This window comes from Natrix helvetica (genome assembly GCF_964273705.1).
Source record: "Natrix helvetica genome assembly, chromosome: 7".
Classification (NCBI taxonomy): domain Eukaryota; kingdom Metazoa; phylum Chordata; class Lepidosauria; order Squamata; family Natricidae; genus Natrix; species Natrix helvetica.
In genome coordinates, this window is record NC_138558.1 from 60,138,144 (window position 1) to 60,156,207 (window position 18,064).

The 18,064-nt window shown below is 40.0% G+C and overlaps 1 long non-coding RNA gene across 1 annotated transcript in view; it reads right to left on the reverse strand.

Moving 5' to 3' along the window:
* LOC309395537 overlaps positions 1-18,064 on the reverse strand; it is a 448,057-nt gene that overhangs the window by 429,709 nt on the left and 284 nt on the right. The gene's annotated exons all lie outside the window — the stretch shown is intronic.

The following is an 18,064-nucleotide window of genomic DNA, read 5'->3' on the forward strand; positions in this document are numbered from 1 at the left end:
GCAAATCCCCTCTCCAGCCGGGAAAAGCGCCATTCACTGACCTCAGCAGCCGCCCCGCAAATCCCCTCTCCAGCCGGGAAAAGCGCCATTCACTGACCTCAGCAGCCGCCCCGCAAATCCCCTCTCCAGCTGGGAAAAGCGCCATTCACCAAGCCCTTGCGCAGCTCTCCCAGGCGACCGCTGCTGGCTGCTGCTGCCCGCCGCCGCCCCGCTCCGCTCCGCTCCGTGCATAACTTCCAAACTCCAAAACTTCCAGCATCGGCCGCTCTAGGAGTGCTCTCTATGGTGGGCCGGCTGCTGGACAGAGAGTTTTCCGGACAGTCTTCCAGCAGCCGGCCCACCATAGAGAGCACTCCTAGAGCGGGCGATGCTGGAAGTTTTGGAGTTTGGAAGTTATGCACGGAGCGGAGCGGCAGGGTGGCGGGAGGCGGCGGGCAGCAGCAGCCAGCGGCAGTCGCCTGGGAGAGCTGCACAAGGGCTTGGTGAATGGCGCTTTTCCCGGCTGGAGAGGGGATTTGCCGGGCGGCTGCTCAGGTCAGTGAATGGCGCTTTTCCCGGCTAGAGAGGGGATTTTCCGGGCGGCTGCTCGTGAGCATAGTTACCTCATGGCTGCTTCGCCCCTGAGGCTGTTCCCGGCTCTTCGGGAGCCAGTTCACAAGAGAGCAGCCGCCCGGCAACTCTCCCCTCTGGCCGGACAGAACGCCACTCCCCAACCTAGCGGTATATTGAAGGCGGCAAGCAACGTGAGCGCTCCCCCCACCCCCGGCTCCTGTAACTTGGTGCTTTCGGGATAACGCTAGGTCAGTGAGCGCAGGACAGGTTGTATTTTCGGGGAAACATGGTACCTAGGCATTTTTTGCATTGGGCGAGCCTGTGATCCTTGCAAGGGAAATGGGACCACGTGTGCAGGAGGCTCCTCAGCACACAGCCTCAGATTAGCAGAGCCGCGATCCCCTTCCCCTGCACACGTGGTCCCATTCCCCTCCTTCCTGAGGCAAGATGAAGGGGACCGCGGCTGCGCTGATTGAGGCTGGAGCTGAGGAGCCTCCTGCACACGTCCCATTCCCCTTGCAAGGATCCTGGGCTCGCCCGATATAAAAAATGGCGAGATCGGCACACATGGGGCTGCTGCTGAGATGTCCAGGGAGGCTAAACCAAGCCGCGCGCCTCTCCCAGCCACTTTCACGGCTTCCTGGAGTAATTCTTTTTTATTTTCATGATGAGAGTGGGGAGGCGGAGCCTCCCCTGACTGCACGTCACTGCTTCCAGATCAGATAAATATAACTGTCCAGATCAGGCATATTTTGGGTATGTGCAGATATGAGATATATAACAGTATAGTTATTTATTTTCCTGTGATGTGATATGGATGTAAATAAATATTTGAATGCTAATAAAAACCAAGGATAGATATTAAAAAACTTGGAATTAACTAGTTATGCCTGACTTTGCTGTCATATTAATTATCTAGAATTCATTTGCTTCTCTGCTCTTTGCTTCCAATTGTAGTAAAGTTAATGTTCTTGAGCCAAAATTCCAAAACAATGATATTGTTGTAAGTAGAATAAAAAGACAGTGGAAAAGAGAGGGGAGACAAGGAAGTATTACATTCATTACACCTTATCACTCACAGTCTTTGACCAGTGATAAACTTCCTGTCTGGTTTACCTGGCAGGGCTGACATAATTCTTATGGATGCCACACAAGAAGCAATGGATGGAGACTAATGAAGGAGAGAAACAATCTAGAACTAAGGAGACCCTTCCTAGCAGTGAGAACAATTAACCAGTGGAATGTTTTGCCTTCACAAGTTGTGAGTCTTCATGACTGGCTTTTAAAAAGAGAATGGTCAGCCATTTGTCTGAAATGATATAGGGCAGGGGTGTCAAACTCAATTTCATTGAGGCCCGAATCAGGGTTGTGTTTGACCTCAGGGGGCTGGGTGGGCATGACCAGGGTGGACATGGCCAGCTTGACGTTATTCGTGTTAGGGTGCCTGTGGTGGCCCAAGTGCTCTGCCAGTGAAAATGGAGCTTGGGAGGGCCATGCGCAGCCCTTTTGAACTCTGTTTTCACTGGCAGAGGGTTGCAGGAGGCTGTCACAGCCAAAAACGAAACTCAGGAGGGCCACACACAGCCCTCCCAACCACTGTTTTCACTGGCAGAGGCACCACTGGCCAGTCCTTTGCTGTTTCCAGGGTGGCCCTATGGGCCAGATCTAAGCATCCCCACAAACTGGATTTGGCCCATGGGCCTTGAGTTTGACACCCTGGTATAAGGGTGTTTGAGCAGGGAGTTGGACTAGAAGACCTTCCAGCTCTATTCTGATTGGTTGAATGTGAACAATAAGAAAGCAATGTGGGCAAGTGTCAGAATGCCATGCGATCATTTGACAAATTCAGTGAGTCTTGTAATTTACATCAACAAATTACATAAATTGTATAATTTATACAGTGACATAATTGTTAGGAATGTAAGCTAACAGTTGGGTCAGCAATATATAAACCAGGATGGTAGTACTGTAGCTTTAAGTACTACTATAATGTGATTGGTTGCTGTTACCTCAAGCAGCCATAAGAGGGAGCCAGAATGACTGTTAGCTCTCTGTTTGTTAGACGCTGATCGGTGTATTGTCAGGTACTGTGTTTTTGCTAATGTTAGCTGTTTTGTGTGCTAAACTGACTATTAGATACTGGACTGGGTTCGAAGGATCATTCCTTAACTGAGAACATTGATAACTGACTGACTGAACCGTGTATGATTTGGACTGTAAATTGAACTCTGAATACCTCTATATTTCCACATAGTAAACTAACATATTTTATACTATTCAGTGTCCTTGTATGTTGGTTTGTGAGTGTTCTTTCATACCACTCTCATTACACTTCTCTGCATACTCGCTCTCCTAACGGGGAACTTACTTACTTAACAATAATGCATGATGGTCATGGACTTATATCATGATGGTAAGTCATGATGTAATTATCATGGCTTGCATACCTATGTCAGTCATTGGATGTCGCTATCCACATGTCATAATTTTTGCTGTGGACATTTATGGATCCATAACATGCTATTATGGACGTTTTTGTTTCTCCATGCTGATATTCATGCTGTTATGCCATGGAAGTCCTGGGACTGGAGGTATTAATGACATTTTGCTGTCTGATGGATAGCTCTCATCCATCCATCAAGATACACATTGCACAATATTAAAACTAGCCCACTTCTTTGACTTGAGGAATAAAATAAGACACTCAATACCCCCCTCCTTATTAGTAAAAATGCAGTAATTGTAAATGAAAGAATATGCTGCCTTTTCATTACCTGTGTAAATTACTACCTGGTGGAATTGATAAGAATCTAATAATAGAACTGGTCCCACCAACTCTTCAATATCTTCATAAAAGACTTAGTTGAGGGAATAGAAGGGGAACTTACTAAATTTGCAGATAATATTAAGCTGGCAGGAATATCCAACACCCTAGAAGATAGGCTCAAGATCCAGGTGGATCTTGACAGACTTGAATGCTGGGCCCTATCTAACAAAATGAAATTCAATGTAGAGAATTTCATTGAAGTGTAAAGTCTTACACTTAGGCAAGAAAAACCAAAAGTACATATATAGATTGGGTGAAACCAGGCTTAATAGCAGTCACTGTGCGAGAGACCTTGTAGTCTTAGTGGACAACCAGCTAAATATGAGCCAGCAGTGTGCAGTGGCAGCCAAAAAAGCCAATGCAATCCTAAACTGCATTAACAGAGGGATACAATCAAGATCAAGTGAGATACTAATAACACTCCTAAAGCCTTAGTAAGACAATACCTAGAATACTGCATCCATTTTGGTCACCATACTATAAAAAAGTCTCTAGAAAAAGTGCAGAGAAGAGCAACCAGGATGATTAGGGGACTGGAGACTAAAACATTTGAAGAATAGTTACAGGAACTGGGCATGGCTAGTCTTGTGAAGAGAAAGACCAGTAGACATATGATTGCAGTGTTCCAATATTTGAGGGGCTGCCACAGAGAGAAAGGGGTCAAGCTATTTTTCAAAGCATCTGAAGGACAGACAAGGAATAATGGATGGAAACTGACCAAGAAGAGATTCAACCTAGAAATAAGGAGATATTTTCTGACAGTGAGAACAATCAACCAATGGAAAAGCTTTCCTTCAGAAGTTGTGGGAGCTTCATCACTAGAGGCTTTGAGGAAGAAATTGGACTGCCATTTGTCGGAAATGATGTAGGGTCTCCTACTTGGGTGGCAGAGGGGATTGTAGGTGACCTACAAGCAGAGGTGGTTGCTGCCGGTTCGGCCTGGATCGGCCAAACAGGTAGTAGCGGCTGCGGGAGGCTCCACCCATCTGCATGAGCGCGCCTGAACCAGTGGTAAAGAGATTAGCAACCCACCTCTGCCTACAAGGTTTCTTCCAACTCTGTTAACCTAATCTCATATCTAACATACAACACATTTTATTCAAAATCCTGAAGGCTGTGTTCCCTTCAAAGCTGGAATTAATGGGAAGCTATTAATTGTACTGCATTTTCTTAAAGAATAGCATCCTATGCATTATGGCATACTGCTACTATATTATGAACTTCAATATAGTTATCTATTTGCTAAAATTGCTGTTATATATCCTTGATTTTCATATTTATGATATTATAGAAATGTAATCTCTTTTGCAAACATAACAGTCAGTGCTGAGCTTATGCAAACAGCAGATTTTTTTTAAACCCACCTTCATAATAATTTTATTAGAGTCTAAAAATAGGTTCTCGACTGGCATCGCTCTGTTGAAATTAATGGGATGCCACCAGCAGAAAATTTGGCCTCAAATAGCTAATAAATTGGTGAAAATATACAGTCCCTCACTACAGTTCACAGTTATGGCATTTTTCCATGTTTCACTGGATGCTGATTTTTCCAGTTGTCTTGATTAAATACTTTTAAAATGCTAATATGCTAATATGGAGTTGAGTGGTTTCTTTCTTGGTTACTGATGGAGGCTGCCCTGATACTAATGTTCACAGTTCTCAATCATTTGTGTACTCCTGAATAACTACATTAAACACAGAGTTGTGATTTATATCATAGCTAGTATTTTATTCCAATTAAAGCACATTAGGGCAGATAACTGTATGTGGAAAGACAGAAATATTGCTACATAATCGCTACCATAAAAATCTTGTGATTAACATTGTAACCCTACACATTTAGAATCAGAACCAATGGGAGAAAAGCTGCAGAAAGAACTTACTTTTCAGCTTTTTTTTTCAAGTATTGATTGATTGATTCCATTTATAAGCCCCCTCAATTGCCCAAGTAACTCTAGGCAATCTATGCTAAAGACAATAGCAAAAATAGAAAATACAGTAATGGCAATGTACACCCGTATTATTTTACAGTGGAAATGTCATAGATAAAAACAATCAGGGCAGAATTAAACATTCCAGGGGCTGCTGAAAGAATTATATTTTAGATTGTACCTTTCAGGAGTGTGAGATTATATAGTACAGCAGGGATGGCCATCAAAAGGTTTGTCTCTGAGATCTTACAACTGGGGTGTCAAACTCAAGGCCCAGGCCCCGGATTCGGCTAAACTGCTTATTTTTTCCCCAAAGATGCTGTTATACAGTACTGCTGAATCTAGCTGATTCAAGGTAATTTGGATTGCAAGAATTGGTAAATTATCATAAAATTTGTTTGCTTAATAATTTGCTTTGTATTTCATTAGGCACCTAAATTTTAACAGCATAATTTTCCCATTTCAGTGATTCAAGATAAGTTCTGGTGAATTCCAATTCCTGCCAGTTCCCTAAAAGTGATATTGCCATTCAATTGGGAGGAGGGGGGCCTTGGAGTCAATTTATTAGCAGTGCCTGTGACAAGTGATATTTTACAACTGGTTTCCTGGCACTGAAGTGCCTTGAGATCTCCTTACCTTTTGGGGGAATGTTTATGATGGCCATGTGGGATGTTTCACTTTAATGTTTAACGGAAGATAGCCATGGGAATGTATGTTTATTCGGATCTCAGGGCAGCTGATAAAGGAAACATCTTCACACTTGTGTATCGACTAAAATCTGCATTCTAACTAATGGGGGGGGGTCTCTACTGCTTTAATTCTACTTGCATTGCCTAAGGAGATTCAGATGTAGTTTTGACTTTAATGGCTTCCATTCTTCTTAATAAAGGCTCCTTTTGAAATACTCCGTTTCAAGAGTCTTCATTTTCATAAGTTAGGAGAGGAACCCTTACAGTTCTCTTGGATGTTTGTTTTGTTTCTGTTGGCACCTAGTTTAGAAAATGATACTTTTCTCACTGGTAATTTTTATTGTGTTTGGTGAATAGAAAAAAACAACAACAGAGGAACTTCAGAATAGGACACATTTGGAAATAGCAAATAGCAGTACATTTAGAATATAGAAGATAGAACACAGAGTAACAGAGTTGGAAGGGACTTTGGAGGTCTTCTAGTTCAACTCTCTGCTCAAACAGGAGAGTCTATACCTGTGATGGCGAACCTATGGCACGTATGCCAGAGGTGGCACACAGCCCCGTCTCTGATGGCATGTGAGCCATCACCCCAGTTCAGCTGCGCTGCGCATGAGCATGTGCTTCCTGCTGTCCAGCTGGTCTTTGGTTCTCTGCCATGTATGCATATGTGTGTGTGCAGGGGGTCATGTGCACATGTGTGGGAGCAGGGCGCATGTGCACATGCAGCTCCTGGTGGCCAGCTGGTTTTTTGGTCTCTGTCATGCATGCTTGGGGGGATCACACATGCATGTGGAGGGGATAGGGCATGTGGGGGGCACATGCATGTGCAGGGGTGGGGCACATGCACGGTGGGAATGCATTGCAATTTGGGGGTTTGGGCGTGTGTGTGCTTTGGGTACTCTGGCCAGAAAAGAATAGCAATCAGCACCCTCAACATTCTTTATATGCATAAGTGTATACTTTTCTATATCCTCCTACGTTTATTAAATTGTTCCTCACTATATTTGATGTGCAGATCACCTTGAAATTTAAATTGCTCCTACACAGATGAATTAGTTCAATTTTAGCAACTACTGGGCAACTGCAAAAAAAATTCACCCCACATCTGCTGATAGACTGGTGGATTAATCCCTTAGAGTTCCTGATGGACAAGCAATTTATAAAAAATGTTTTTCATGAAAAACAAAGGAGGACACATTTCAAAGTGGTTATTTCTTCGACTGAACTAAATCTCCATAGCATTCAGCAGTTTTGCCAATGAGGTACCCTTAGAAGAATAATTTTGCCACTAAAGGATCCCAAAGACAAATTTACTTCTGTGAAATGGAGTCAAAACCATCCATTCTGTAAATGACAGTGAAATTGCCATATCTATATAGGAATGAATTCAGCAATTTTAATTGGTATCGAATCATTATAGACAGTACAAGCTTGCTTGATTCAAACTTAAGAGTTCAAAATTGGTGCAAAGTTTTCAAATTTCTGGATTTCAAGACATTCAAAGCTTGAGTTCATGAGAAAGGAAGTGGATGTTGTTTTGATTAATTATGTTGAGACATGAGATGAATTTTAAAATGTCTTAACATGTCTTGTTAAGATGGGGGAAATTACAATTGTCATTGTTGGGTAGAATTTGTCTGACAAAAATGAATTACTTGCCTAGAATGATGTTTTTGTACAATATCTGATGAATGATGTTATTCATACAATATCTGATTTGACAACTGATGCACTATTTAAATGATGGCAAAAGGATATACTCTACATTGGTATGGAAAACACTAGCTAAATATAAAGTGTTACAAGATGCAAAAGAAAGATGAGGATTGTGTCAACCTCATTTGAAATTGTATTTTGCAGCTTGCTGTCTGGCTTGGGTGAAAGAGAATGTCAGCGTTCCAAATACCATGTATGAAATTAATCAGAGACCAAGGCACCTTCATCCTTAAAGCTCCAATCTAATCATACAGGCAAGTTAGCACGTCTATGGAATTCCAACTCTAATGTTCTTCCTGGAATTCCACCCAGTTGAAAGTTCAAGATCTATCCCCACACTCACAAATCCATCACATGTTCCAATCATCATCTTCCATGCTGGCATCTACACCCCTCTGCTTCCAGTCAGGTGTCGAGGTGCGGAGACAAAAGATGACCTTGAGCTTCTATAAAAGAATGACAACAATACATTCCACAATTCTACTCCTTTCTATTCCCCCCTCCCAACTACTACACTAATGAAACACATAGAAAATTATTTAAAAGTGTGGCAGGCCAAAGATCCTAAAAAATAATATAACTACAGGCCTGACAGAGTGGTTGTGAAATTGAAAGACTTTTAGTTAGAAGACTACGCTCTGTGATTTGGGTGGCATAGATATTTGTGGTATGATAAAATTAAGATTAATGTAGATTTTAAAAATCACAGTTAGACATGTCATATTGAGAATATGGAATAGATACAAACCCACATTGTGCTCAAAAGATCCTTGCGGCTCTGAGCACAAGAAGCATTATATAGGCAAAAATTACAAGCAAACAAAAATAGTTACCATACTGTGAGATACTAGAATTTTGTCAAGATGTATACAAAAAACTGATTGCTAGATTGATAGAAAATAGCACGGCCTATAGTAGCGGTTTTGAAGATGGACAAAACAAAAACTGTCTTAGACTTTGCAAGCTTAAAAAGCTATTTTTAAGCTTTTTAACAATCATTTTTATGACTCACGCAGCATCACTTTCTCCCCTGCAACACTGGTCATTGAACTCAGTCTTGTAAGCTTATAGCTTACAGCTCACCTATTTTAATGTGACAAAGTTTGGTGAAAAGATGAAAATAATTTTTAGAACTCTTTCCATAAAATAAATAAATACAGAATGCTATACATCAGATTTTTAGTGTTATCCTGTTTCTTTGCTCCTCCTTCCCCACATTCCACTATTCCAGGAGTAAGATCAATCTGTTGCCGTACCAGACGAAGAAAGAATTACCACCATTATTTAATTTATTATTTAGCTTCATATATATGAATGTTAATTTTAAATATGAGTAGACTTTCCTTCAGTCCTAAGGGTTGAACAGATTTTGTGGCTGGGATTTTGAAGTCATTCTTATGAGCATGCATGTATATGCCTTCTCAGGAATATCCACCACAAATTAGATGCTGAAAATGAAATCTCCTTTGGGATGAGTTTTAAGCAGGTGCTAAATTTCATTTCCAAATCTGGCATTATAAACTTGTCTAACACTCTAGTGTATGGAATAAAGTAAGGATCAGGTATCTTTTCTTATTTCAGGTGCAAAAAACCCAAAAAGGTAGGAAGAAGTAAGACTGAAAAATGCTTATATTTTAGTTTATTTGTGTAAAGGAAGAATGGGTGACATCAGCATTACTAGAAGGCTAACCAAGTTCTACATCTCCAATCTCAAAAACCTATTTAATGTAACAGACATTTACATTTTCATCAGAGAAGAAAATTAATGCTAGGAAATTCCTGTGATTTGAGAAGATGATTACTATTGCTTTACATAGTAAATAGTATACACCTATTGAGTATAAGGCGATTTAAATATCTGCCTATACATATCTCAATATTATTTCAATAAACAGGCTTAGGCACTTCTTGTTTTCAATAATGTCAATGGTGAGGACAGAGTAATTAATTATCTTTTTAAAAAATATTAGCATTTATTTCTCAGATTTGTTGCTTATATATTTTGAAGTGCTACTGGGTTCCTCCCAGATAAATAGGCTTACAATTGAACTTTGCTATGTTAATTTTGCCATGCGAAGAATTCTGTCTGTGGAATTCTTGACCTTCTTTCTTGAGGATTTTCCTTCCCGACCATGTAGAACTGTCAACCAAATATACTAGAACTCTGTACTAGTATTTTAGATTCAGTTCCACAAAGGTCCCTTGGAGTGTATGGGAAAAGACTAAGAGCTGCGGTGGTGCAGAGGTTAGAATGCAGTACTGCAGGCTACTTCTGCTGACTGCCAGCTGCCTGCAATTTGGCAATTCGAATTTCACCAAGCTCAAGGTTGTCTCAGTCAGCCATCCTTCCGAAGTTGGTAAAATGAGGACCCAGATTGTCGGGGGCAATATGTTGATTCTGTAAACCGCTTAGAGAGGGCAGTAGGGCACTGTGAAGTGGTATATAAGTCTAAGTGCTGTTACTATTCTAACAGTATTCTAGCAACCTTTCTGCAAGAATTTAAAACTTTTACATGCTTCTGGGAACAGATCCAGCTGCTTTAAAGAGTTGTAGACAGATTATATTTTTGTATCCCACTTCTTCCAAAGTTCCTTTTTGAAATCAGATTTGTAACACTGTACAAGTTTAAAATATAGTATTCTACTATTTTCCAAACTTCTATCAAAATGCACAGCTAGCCTTGTTGCCTGCTTCCTTTTTGCTGGACTGAAATTTATTGTCTTTATCCCTTGGAAACTTATACCTTGGAAACATGTATTTATCCCTCACTTCTCTTCCTTAAAATTCTTTGTGAAGGTTGATTTATTTTTAAAAAGGATACAATTATCCTTGCTTCACCGTGATAAATCTAATAAATCATATAGGATGAGTGACAGAATTTACTTGCTAGTAATAAATGGCGTGATGCAGAGTGACATTATGTTAGAAAAAGATGATAATCAATCAAAACATAGTTCATTGAAATCCAAATAAAAAGAGATCAGTAATTCAGTAGGGGGAAAGTATCTGTTTTCTACAATGATTGAGATAATGAATGGTTGTCTGAAAATGCTCTTCATCCATATTCTCCTTTGATAAAGGTCATTTTTCACTACCTAAGGGTCCTTCAAAGTTTATTCTTGCCCCTGCTGGTTTGTCAGTTCTATGAAGCAATTGCTAACTGACATTAATGGCTGGGAAGAGGCCATTCTGCATACTGACATGTTGATCAAGTAAAGTTTTATAAAAACATATGAGCTCGGAATATTTACCATTTTCTAACTGCAATATATTTGAATTATGACAGAAAATATATGGCTAGTTTAGGACTTATACTCTTGTAACTGACTGTACTGCCCAATATTTGATAGCAATTTAGAGCATGTGAAGGAGGCTATAAATTTTCACCCAACAAATTGCCTTGGAAAGTGATGGGATCGGTATCATTGGCTGAATTTAAAATACATTAAGTAAGGACTGTACAAAGATTCAAAGTTTAGCCAAGTTTAATTTCAATTACATCATCAAGGCAGATTTGTAAATTAAAATAGAAACCTGTTGTTTGAAGGGGCAAACCAAATCAAATGCCTTTGGCATGTTTTATTGCTGTTGGATGCATTTTGCAAATTGGATGGATTTTCTCCTCTTCTTGGATGATCAAACATCTACATTGAAACTTCTATATGTAGAACAGCAATCCCCAACCTTTTCGGCTCTGAGCACCACCATCAGTGGCGTGGGAGCAGATGGTTTCATGCGTGTACATGCCACTTGTACAAGTGCAGCTTCACACATTCACCCACTCACCTGCTGCTTGTGTGGCCCAGTTCCCCATAGGCATGGCCAGATACAGGTCTGTGGACCAGGGTTTGGGGACCTCTGATCGGGGTGGGTTCCTGCCAGTTCTAACCTCTTCTATAGAAGAGGATCCACAAATCTACAGTGCCGTTTAGAACCGGTTCCAGCTCCCTCCCCCCGTCCGTCCGCACATCATCAAGATGAAGAGCGAGAGGAGGAATTCTGGGAGTTAAAGTCCACAAGTCTTAAAGCTGTCAGGTTTGAACACCCCTGGGGATTTTTTCTAAAGGGTTACGGGTGCAAGGGTCTTGTAGCTTGACAGCTTTAAGACTTGCACACTTCAATGCCAGAGTTCCTGAGCCAACATGACTGGAGGAGGAATTCTGGGAGTTGAAGTCCACAAGTCTTAAAGCTGTCAAGTTTGAGTTTTTTTTCTAAAGGGTTAAGGATGCAAGGGTCTTGTAGCTTGACAGCTTTAAGACTTGCATGCTTCAAATGCCAGAGTTTCTGAGCCAACATTTTGGTTGCTAAGCAAGAGTGTTGTTAAGTGAGTTTCACCACATTTAGAAGTTGGCCACACCCACCCAGTCACATGGCTGGCAAGCCACTCCCACCCCGGTCACATGGCCAGCAAGCCACTCCCACCTGGTCACATGGCTGGCAAGCCATTCCCACAAAGCAGGCCACACCTACAGAAGAGGTTCTAAAAATTTTGAAACCCCCACTGCCTCTGATGTACAAAATATGGTGTGTGATGGCTTTCTAATACTAATGAGTAGGTGGAGAGCAGGGAGATTTACTCTTTTGTTAAATTCTATGCATATCTATGTTATACTATTTCTATGGCAAGGTATTAATAAATTATACTTCTGTGTTGGTTCAGCTCAGCTTTTATCACTTAGAATATAGATTTAGGATTAACCAATCTAATCTTGAGTTAAACTAGTATAATTTTAAATCAAACATTTATTTTTACAACCTATATTATTAGGGCAGTATTAATCTTTGTAAATGAGTTAACAGTTGAGAGACTAACAGGAGTAAAACTGCTAGAACTATTTTACAAAATGCTTAGATGGAAAGAGCTATGTGGACTTCTATGGAAAATAAATTATAAAGCATGAGCAGCACAGGAAAAAAAACTTTCCACGTAGACTACAGCCCACATATTTCTCAAGTGAGACCTCTGAGTAGGACTTCTCAAGATATTTGTGCCAGATAAGCCTATTCCATCTAGGCAAAGTGATGCCTAATATAACTTAATGCTATGCTGCATAGAGCTGTATGTAGGTTAAAAATACTATTACCAACTGGAAACAGTGTAGTCAATGTAATGATTTTCCAATGAATATTATTCTACAATGGCAGCATTGAACAAGCAGAAATTTAGATACTTCATTACACAGTACCAGTTGTAGCTTCTGGATTGTTTTTAAAGGCTACCCAGTATAAAATGTGTTACATCAATGCAACCAGATGTTGGTCAAGGTATGAGTTAATGTCACCAGAGCATTTTGGATCATGTAAGGTTGTGATGGATACAGTAGCCAATGGTGGACAAAGAGCTCCACTGGCCACAATCTCTGGCTTCATTTTTTGTTTGAACACTAGTCAGTAGTCCAGAAGGAACTCCAGATCACAAACTAATTCCTTCAGGAGGCCAAGATTCCATCAAGAGTAACTAGTAGGATTGTTCCCATTAATTAGTCAAGTGTTTATTGCTGTAGAATACCTTGAACTTGATAAAATTAATCTGATTTTGAGGATGAAGGTTTGTTCTCCACACTTGTGAGTTGGTTTCTGAACATTTCATTACCAGGCTGGGTAACATCAACCTCATCCTATACCTGAGTTACAGATATTCACCACTATTACTAATCTGACTTTGTTTTGTTTACTCCACACCCATCCCTCAATATTTTTTTTTCATTTTGCTTATGAAAGACCAAAATATTTTCCTTCCCTCTCAATGCTATTGAAAACTCTATGCCAGAGTATTTTTCCATTTTGTCATAGTGTAAAGGCTGCAAACTGAGAAATGTTTCATTTTCTTTCTCTGTGGGAAAATTACAGTGGGGTTATTACGAGTAATATAAGCCGAGAAGAATTTAGAGGGGAAAAAAGATGACAAATGAGAAAACTAGTGGTTTTGATTTGTATTGTATACACAATAGTGCATTTGTAAAATGTCTACTTTTTTCATTGTGATATATTGGAAAATCATTAACTGGAAATATTAAAATTAAAATATAATTTAATTTTTAAATCATTTATATTTTCATGAATATTGAAGCTGCAGGTTCTAAAGAAATTTGAGTATATAAAGAAATATACTCTACACACACACACACACACACACACACACACACACACTGGACTTCATGAAACTCTTGCCCTTCATTGTCTATGCACTGAAACTCAGAGCATGAGAAATAAACAATGGAACTTGTAGTTTTAGTATAAAGGATAAATTCTAGTCTGTAGATATGGTGGAGATTTTCTGGAGGACTCAATATAGCAACCAAAGATTATAACTTGTTCAAAAAGAAAAGAAATAATAGAAAACCAGAAAGAAATTCACTGTTTGCTAAAATTATGTACTCATTCTTAGAAAGTGAATGAATTTTGCAGGGCTGAAAGGAAAATCCAAATTAGTAAGAAATAAAACTACTATTCTCGATGATATTTAATAACCCACCCACCCCACCCTGCCCCACAAAAATGTTGTCATTTATGCCTTCCAAAAGTATACTGAAGATTTTTCAAGAAGAAATGAAGCTGTGTGATGGGATATTTTAATTACCTTGATGCACGGGTGAAATTCAGCAGATTCTTTTTTGAGTAGTTCAGAGAACCGGCAAATACCATCTCTGGCTGGCCCCAGGGTGGGGAGGGAATGAAGATTTTGCAATATCCTACCCCCAGGAATGGGGAGGGAATATGGATTTTGCAATATCCTTCCCCTGCCAGGTCCACCAAGCCACACCCACAGAACCGGTAGTAAAATTTGAATTTCACCACTGCCTTGACATGTGCTGGGAGAAAAAAAATCAGTCGAATATGGTTCTTCTAGTAAATTTTTGATAACCTCCTCTTTCAGGAGGCGGAGGAAAGTACAAAAAGATTAGCATTCTTGACTTGACATTGATCAGTAAGTAAGAAAATAGTAGATGTATCAGAAAATGGAGGCAGCAGGAACTTTGGGGGAAACTGACAACTGAATGTTGAAATTCTTTATTTAAAAGGTATTTGAAACTGAGTGTAGTTAAATATCTATCTTGGTCTTCAAAAGAGCAGATTTTAATTAAAGTTATGATAAATAGGATTTTGTGGCAAGGAAGTAATGAGAAAGGAGATCAAGAGGAGAAGGTTTCCTATGGAACGAACCATATTGAAAGCATAATTGCGGACAAGTTCACTGAAGGTAAAATTGGAGGAAAGTAGAGAAAGCCAGTACAGCTACACAAAGAGCTTAGTGAAGATCTGATAACAAAAAAAGAAGAAGAAAAAAGAAAATTGAAGGGGGTCAGGTCTCAAAAGAATATAGACATTTAGCCCCAAGCTATAGACCTTAAGTCAGGAAAGTAAGAGCTCACAATGAGCTGAATTCAGTGAAGGATGTTAACAAAAATGATTTCTTCAGATATGTTCAAAATAATATGAAAAAGACAAGAATCGGTAAATAATCTGCTCAGTGAAGAAGGCAAAATGTTAACAGGTAACAAAGAAATGTGGGGGCTATTCAGCTCTTACTTTTGTTCAGTTCTCTCCAACAAAAGTACACGTTCCGTCAGGCAATTGTGAAAAATAAGATGAAGGAGCAAGGTCTTAAGCTTAAGGTTGATTTTTAAAAAAATACCATCAGAAAATAATTATTTATTTTGAGTGAATTTAATACTCGGGGCCAGATGCATCCTAGCATATTAAAAAAAAATAGATATCCTGCTGCCAGTTTGGACTGGTTTGGGAAAACTGGTAGTTGTGACCTACCCACCCACCCGGGCGCAATCCCATCCTGTATCACTGTGTTTTTTGATGCTGTACGCAGCGTCTGGATGGCACACATAAGCAAATTGCACACGTAAGCGAACTGCTGTGTTTTGTGACACCACATGCGTGTGTGGACGGTGCGTGTGTGAGCGAAGAGACTGTGTGTTTATGTGTGTGTGTTTGAAGTAGAACGGTGTTAATGACATAAGAACTATATAATCAATAATATAAAAGCAACATAAAACGCTTGAGTGTTGTGACCCCAAACTGTTTGTGTGTGAAGCAAGCGTCTGAAAGGTACGGGAAACTTGCTTCACATCTGCTTACAGGAAGGAGAACTTGTTTAATGTAACCTATAGTTGAATATTCTATGTACTAAAATAATTCCTGTAACTGACCGTAAGACTTGTGCAAAGGGATGTGGACCAAAGTAACAGATGGTGTAAGATAAAGACCCACCCATGTAACTCACCCACATATACGGAATATGCTGTAGAAATAACTTCTTCTTTTTGTATCCTGTTTTAACTGTCTTAACCTGCTGATAAAAGTGTGTTAGAGGGCAACACCTCGGCAAAGCTAAGACACATTGAACCTATATAACAGTGATGGCGAACCTATGGCACGCGTGCCACAGGTGGCACAGAGAGCCATTTGTCAGGGCACTCAAGGCGTTGCCCTGTCAGCTGGCCAGCGTGCATGCACTTCAGGAATGCACTTCCGGTTTGTTCGGAGGGTCGTTTTAACTGCTCCGGAGGCTTCAGGGAAGCCTCCTGAAGGTCCCTCAAGCCTTCAGAGGGCGTCTGGGGGGGCGGGGGAGGCTGTTTTCACCCTCCCCACGCTCCTATAAAGCCTCTGGAGCCTGGGGAGGGCGAAAAAAGCATGTAAAAATGGGGGAGCACCTGTAGTGCGTGCATGCGCACTGGGGGGGGTCACACATTGCATTATGGGTGCGGCACGCCTGCACACAGCCCCCTACGCTCCCCCCACTTATGGCACGCAAGTCAAAATAGGTTCGCCATCACTGCTATATAAGTTAGCTCTTGGGCGTAGCCCGCGGTTCAGAATTTGTCATGCGAATGCTCTGAACCTGTGCATACAATAAACCTGTGTTCTCCAATACTCGTGGTCTTGTCTCCTGAATTGGTAAACTGGGTCATCCACTACATGTTTGCACATGGGCTCACATTTCCAGTGCTGGGCAAACCGTTTGTTACAGTATGTTATGTCCACCTCTGACTAAAGAATGGTGATCTAGAAGATAGCAGACCTTCTCTCTCTTCAAAAGGGGAGCGGGTGGGGATATTTTGAAGACTAAAAATTAGTCCATGTATCATTAATACATAAGAAGATTCAAAAGCAGATTATGAAAAGGATTGATCTTTAAGTGCTGCACTTTGAAAGCAAAGTACAGAAGACATTGTGGCGTTGGCAAGAACAAATATTTCTAAGCCATCTTTTCTTTTCTTTTTTTATTTTTAATCATATAACTTTTTAATGACTTGTAGAAATGCTGCAGACATATTTTTTTACTTTAAAATTTCCATCACATCCTCCTTAGCAGGCTAATTAAGTGTGGGCTGGATAGTCTATTAAGTAGACACACAGCTTGCTGAAAAAGCCACTTTTAAAGCTTGCCCCCCAATGGATCCTCATCAAATGTGTAGCTAACAAAAATTGATGCAGTAGCCTAGAAGACAAATAAGTCCAAAACAATGTTTGAATTTGGAAGTATCATAAATTTAGGAGAAAATTAATTATTTTTATATGTACCCCTAAATTTGCTCAAATTAGACCACTTTTTACCCACAGCTTTAATTGCTAGAAAGATATCATGGAAGCACCGTCTGCTTTTATTCCTGACCAGAAAAAGGAACAGAATAGAATAGAATAGAATAGAATAGAATAGAATAGAATAGAATAGAATAGAAATCGTTATTGGCCAAGTGTGATTGAACACACAAGGAATTTGTCTTTGGTGCATATGCTCTCAGTGTACATAAAAGGAAAAAAAACATTCATCAAGAATCATAAGATACAACACTTACTGATAGTCAATGATTATGATTAACTTGACTGATCATGTTCCTTGCATCTACATTTTCAAAATGTGTACTTCTTATTTGCTGTCATGTTTTCATTATGTTTGTCCCAAAATTAAATCCTGCTGCTTGTTTTAATCACTTACTGTATTTTCAGACTATAAGACACAGCGGTGTATAAGATGCACCAAGATTTTGAAGAGGTAAGTAAGAAAAAAGTTTTTGTCCTCCCTGGCCCTCAGGAGCATTCTGCATCTACATGGAGGAAAGTATGCAGTGGAGTACCTCAAGGCTCTGTTTTGGGCCAAGTACTCTTCAACATCTTAATCAATGATTTCAATGAGGAAACAAATGGAGAATTCATCAAATTTGCAGATGACACCAAGCAGGCAGGAATCGCCAGCACTCCAGAAGATAGGCTTAAGATACAGAAGGATCTTGACAAACTTGAACATTGGGCACTATCTAATAAAATGAAATTCAATGGTGAAAAGAGTAAGGTTCTACATTTAGGCAACAAAAATGAAATGCATAGG